Here is a 5,884-nt window from a genome sequence, read left to right as displayed (position 1 = left end):
TGCCCAGAGCTGCACTAAGCATTTGATAACATTTATTCTCATTTAATTCTCAAAACGACCTTGTAGAAAAGACGTTATCATGGTACTCATCTTCTGCTTGAAAAGAATATTAGCCCTTTTTAACAAAGGGAGTAGTTAGGGAGACGCTAAGTTGATTTCTTCATATACGCTATGATATTAATTATGAATGTGTGCATGTATACACTTGTTCTCTATATTTTCCCCTCTTTCTACCTGATCTAGCTTTAATTGAGCATTTTTATGATTCTCTTTTATCTCCCTTAATTATGTATTACTCATACCTCTTTTTCTAATGCTTTCATTTTTTTTAAGTTTATTTATTTTGAGTGGGGGAGGAGCAGAGAGAGAGAGGGAGAGAGAGAATCTCAAGCAGGCTCTGCACTGTCAGCGATGAGCCCAACGCAGGGCTCGAACCCATGAACTGTGAGATCATGACCTGAGCCGAAAGCAAGACTTGGATACTTAACAGACTGAGCCACCCAGGCTGCTTTGAGTCACAGAGGCAAAAACTACTATATGCATTTTTAAGTAAGTCCTGTTTCTCCCTATAGGTTTCTATAGGTTTTCTTCTGGGTTTTTAACTTGTTTGAACTGCAAACTTAGTTCTCTTAAAGGTTCAAGAAATTTCATTAATTGCCAGTTCGTCCTGCTTCTTTTCTCGTTTTGAGGGTGGGAACAATGTTCCTTCAAGCTCTCTACATCTCTGAGCTGAAAACAGAAACTCCAATACATTTTTTAAAATAATTTTGTTTTGTTGGTGACAAAAGGAAAATATGTTTTACCCTTTTTTTGCCTGATGTTTCAAGTTTTTATTTATATTCTAGTTAGTTGGGGTGCCTGGGTGGCTCAGTCAGTTAAGCATCCAACTCTAGGTTTCGGCTCAGGTCATGATCTCACGGTTTATGAGTTCAAGCCCCGCATTGGGCTCTGTGCTGACAGCTCAGAGCCTGCTTGAGATTCTCTGTCTCCCTCTCTCTCTGCCCCTCCCCACTTGTGTGCTATCTGTCAAAAATAAGCTTAAAAATTTTTTTTAATACAACATAAATTCCAGTTAGTTAACATATACTGTAATGTTAGTTTCAGAAGTAGAATTTAGTTAATTCATCACTCACATATAACACCCAGTGTTCAATGTACATTTGTAAATAACATGATCAAAAATATTTGACAAATTAAAACTCTGTATTTTTAAAATTACCTTTTTTTAAAATTTTTTATTTATTTTTATTTTTTTAATGTTTTTATTTATTTTTGAGAAAGAGACAGAGTACAAGCTGGAGAGGGGCAGAGAGAGAGAGAAGGAGACACAGAATACGAAGCAGGCTCCAGGCTCTGAGCTGTCAGCACAGAGCCTGATGCAGGGCTCAACCTCATGAATGGTGAGATCATGACCTGAGCCGAAGTCGGACGCTTAACCATCTGAGCCACCCAGGCGACCCTAAAATTATTTTCTTTTGATTAAACGGGAAGGATGTCTGTATCTTCAGGTTTCACTGCCAAAACTGATGTCTAGCTTATGAAGACACTGATTTTGACCACATCTTAAATTTCACTTCATACTTTGAAAAAAATAGTGTAAATTACACCCTTCATTATATACATACACACAGCAAATATACACACAATACATATAAAAATAAATGAGATCACTCCTGGTAAACTGTTTGAATGCCAATTTCTGAATACAGTGGTGAATTCACAGAGCTAATCGTCAATTTATGAGAACTGTCTAGAGAGTCAACCAGACTCTCCCTGCTGACTCCTTGTTCACCTTTTTAAAAATTCTAAACTTTCTTTACGGAATGCCCTTTCTCTTGCCTCCTATAAAAACTAGTGCAAATGTTAACTTCTCCATAAAGCTTTCCCCATCGTTCCATCTCAAATAAATTGTTCCCTCCTTTGTACTCTTAGAACACTTCTTATAGATTCCTATAATAGATTCATCTATACATCCTGAAAGACCCTGGAAACAAAACAACCGAATAACTTCTATATCTACTTAAGCAGTTAACATTTGCCATATATATATATATTATATATATTTATGTATAAACGTATGCCTTTATATAGGTTTCTATGTTTATGTATTTATTTCTAAGGAATGCTATGTGGGATATAAAAAATTCCTCTGCAAATTTCAATTGCAGGTGAGATGCTGTTTAAGAAATTAAAAACTGTATTTATATCAACACATAATGAGTTGGGCAAATAAATTATAAAACTTCAACACTACAGTACCCCTTGCGTTAATTACACATAATGAATGATGTAAGTATGACGTTATGATGACATACGTCCTTACTGGTTGGCATAGACACTTGTCTATTTAGTGTTGGCTGGAAAATCTGGTTATGAGCTAGTATTATAATATCATTAAAATACACAATTTCTAGTACTCATGATGGAACGACAGACACCAAAAATGTAACAGTGGTTTTGCCCAGGTAACAGATTTACACATCCTTTTTACATGTTTTTTAAGTTTATTTATTTCGAGAGTGACGGGGCAGAGAGAGAGGGAAAGAGAATACCAAGCAGTCTCTGCACGATCAGCACGCAGCCCCATGTGGGGCTCGAACTCCGGAACCGTGAGACCCTGACCTGAGCCGAAACCAAGAGGGGAGGGGGGGCTTAACCGACTGAGTCACCCAGGAGCCCCAGTTTTTACATATTTTTATACTTTTCTGTATCATCTGAATGTTTTATATTGAACGTGTACTGTTTTTATAATCAGAAGAACACCAGTTATTTCGGTGTTGGGAAAAACACGTGAGAAACGAGTGCCGCGTCCGATCGGCAGCAGAGAGCGGACCCCAAGAGAACCCGGAGAAGCCCCGCCTCCAGCCTAGTTACCATCGAGTTACCACACCGAGGAGCAGAGGGGCCGACATCCACATCCGGCCGCCTCTGGCTGCAGCTGCCCCGCCCCCCGCCCCGCCCCCACTTCCTCCCTCTCCCTCCATTTCCCTTCTCTCCCGCGCCCCCACCCCGGTCCTGCCGCCACCGTACACGCCCCGCCCGCCCCGGTGTCCGCCTGCCCAGGTATCCCCCCACCCCATGCCCCAGCCCCCGCCCCGGCCCTCCCCGTACCCCGCGTCTGGCCACCCCCGCCCCTCCCCCAACCACCCCCCCTCGCCGCCACCACCCCGCGTCCAGCCACCCACCGTCCCCGCCCCTGCCTTCCCCCTCCTCCCGCCCTCTGCCCCTCCCCCCACCCCGTGCCCCACTCCCCCCCCCCGCCCTCTGCCCCTCCCCCCACCCCAAGTCCAGCCACCCGCCATACCGCCACGCCCCTCCCCCACCCCCTTCGCCCTTCCCCCACCCTCTGCCCCACCCCCCCCACCCCCCCACCCCCCACCCCACCACCGTCCCTGCCCTGCCCCCATTCCGCGTCCGGCCACCCACCGTCCAGCCCCTGCCTTCCCCCTCCCCGCACCCCTCCTCCTCACCCTCTACCCCTCCCCCACCCCGTGCCCCACCCCCCCCCGCCACCGCCCGCCGCGCCCCTCCCCCACCCCTTCGCCCCTCCCCCCACCCCTTCGCCCCTCCCCCACCCTCCACACCACCCCCCGCCCCCCCCACCACTGCCCCGCCCTGCCCCCACCCCCGCATCCGTCCCCACCCCTACCTTCCCCCTCCCCCACCACGGCGCCTCCCCCCACCCCCCCCCTCCCCACCACTAGCGGCACCAAGCCCAACAATATGGGCGGCAGCACAGGGAGCTGCCGCCCGGGTAGCCTCACAGGGGCGCCGCCTGCCGGCACAAGAAGGTCATCGCAACGAAGGATTGGGGAACAACAGAATGCTTCAATGTAACGAATATGGTTTCATCCCCAGGAATGACACCAAGGAAGTTGTATTTGCACACCAGACTGCCATAAAGAATCCCAGGAAGTCCCTTGGCAGTGGAGGAGGTGGACAGACTGCGGAGTCAGATGTTGAAGGAGAGGAGGGTGCAGACGCAGCAAATGTCAGGGGCAGATGCGCCGCCGCAGTGCAGGTCGGTGACTCTGCGGGGGACCCTAACCGTTACGGACGCTATCTGCGTGGCAGGGGTCCTCCACCCAATTCCCAGCAGAATTACCGGGACAGTGAGCGTGGGGGAAAGAACCCGGGACCGGAGCGTGCTCGCGAAGGCCAGACCCTCACGGCGCCGACCCACCGCAGGCGACGCTTCCCCCCTGAATACGTGCGGAGACCGCGTGGACGCGGACCACAGCCTTCCAACATCCTGTGCGGGGAGAAGTGATGGAAGGTACCAGGGCGCGGCAGGGCGCGGCAGAGCAAGGTAGACCGGTGACGCCCAATGTGGCCTGGGTGGTGGACCACCGCCCCGCACGGGGCCTCCTCTCCAAAGGTGGTTTAGGGAGGACGGCGGCGAAGACGACAAGGAAGATGGACGAGATGAGACCCCAGGTCAGCCCCCACCCCCACGTCCCTCCCGCCGCAACCTCGGTTACCCATGCAGACGCCCAGAAAACCCCAAACCGCGAGACGGCAAAGAGGCCAAGACAGCCGATCCACCGGCCGAGAGTCTATCCACTCCCGACATCGAGCAGGGCGACGCGAGGTAAGTGTCCGCTTACCGGCTCTGCCATCATCCGGTTTCGTCGTCCAGCGGGAGGTGAGGAAGAAGTTCCGGCAATAAGAAATGCGCCAAAGATTGGAGCTTCAGCCCTTAAGTGCCTGCTTGTTGCCCATTGGCCAGACAACCAGAACTATCGGCATTATTGTTTTTACCTAAAGACGTCGGTTTTTGGTTAGTGACAAACGCAGTTTTTAAAAAAAGAAAAAAAAGCCTGGTTTGTCTCAAGACACTGTTCAAGGTTTTCAAATGGTTTCCTATCTGGTCAAGTTGACATGTTTAAGAACTTCGTTTTTAATGTGTAATAAAAATTCACAACTCGATTTTTTTCCAAAAGTTAACGGCAAGCACCTGTTAATAAAGGTCTCAATAATAATAATAATAATAAAGGAAACAGCGTTGGCAGTGAAGACACAGAGTTTCACTCACAGAATTCCACACATACACCACACTCCAACCACGGACACACAACCACACGTAACAAAACACATGCCCATTACATATATCACAGACACTCAACAAGTATTGACACGCACACATTGGTATGCACCCCAAAAATACCACCCACGTGCGCACACACACACACACACACACGAAGAAAGAAAATAGTGTTGGAAGATGGAAATCTTGAGTAAGCTGATAAAATTTTTCAACAGTAAATAATTCCGCAATGTATACGTATATCAAATTATCACATTGTCTGCTTGCAATATGTGCAATTATATTTGTCAAGTATTCCTCCAGAAGGTTAAAAACGACAAGAGCGGGTCACTGAACAAAGAGCACACCAATGATATCCCACCAGTCTTAGGTTAGTAATAGTGGTATTTGTCCAATTAATTTCCATTTGCCATCCCATGCGTGCCAGAAACTTTTAACCCCTACCCTTCCTTTGCTGTTTCAAGACAACACTTGCAAATCTGTTTTCTTCTTTTTTTCAGATAAGATAGCGCTAAGAGGAATGTTTTCTGTTTGATTCTCAATCCCGATACCCCACGATTTTTAAAAATATCTACTTTTTAATTTATTTTAATCTTCATTTATTTTTAGGACAGCGCAAGCAGAGGAGGGGCCGAGAGGGCGACAGGGGATCCAAAGCGGGTTCTGCGATGACAGTCTGATGGCAGTGAGCCCGATGCGGGGCTCGAACTCATGACCCGCGAGATCACGACCCGAGCCGAAGTCGGACGCTCAACGGACTGAGCCACCCAGGTGCCCCGTGATTTCTTTTTTCTTAATTAACAATATCCTTCTATTGAAAAAGTAACAGGCACATAG

The 5,884-nt window shown here is 48.0% G+C and overlaps 1 pseudogene; it reads left to right on the top strand.

Annotated features, from left to right (window-relative positions):
• Nucleotides 1-3,723: 3,723 nt before the first annotated feature.
• Nucleotides 3,724-4,704, top strand: LOC109250694 (Y-box-binding protein 1-like; annotated as a pseudogene).
• Nucleotides 4,705-5,884: the final 1,180 nt, after the last annotated feature.

This window comes from Panthera pardus, unplaced genomic scaffold, assembly GCF_024362965.1.
Source record: "Panthera pardus isolate Hobbes unplaced genomic scaffold, ASM2436296v1 HiC_scaffold_27, whole genome shotgun sequence".
Taxonomy (NCBI): domain Eukaryota; kingdom Metazoa; phylum Chordata; class Mammalia; order Carnivora; family Felidae; genus Panthera; species Panthera pardus.
Note: the sequence above shows the minus strand (reverse complement) of the source record. Positions and strands in the feature narration are given on the sequence as shown.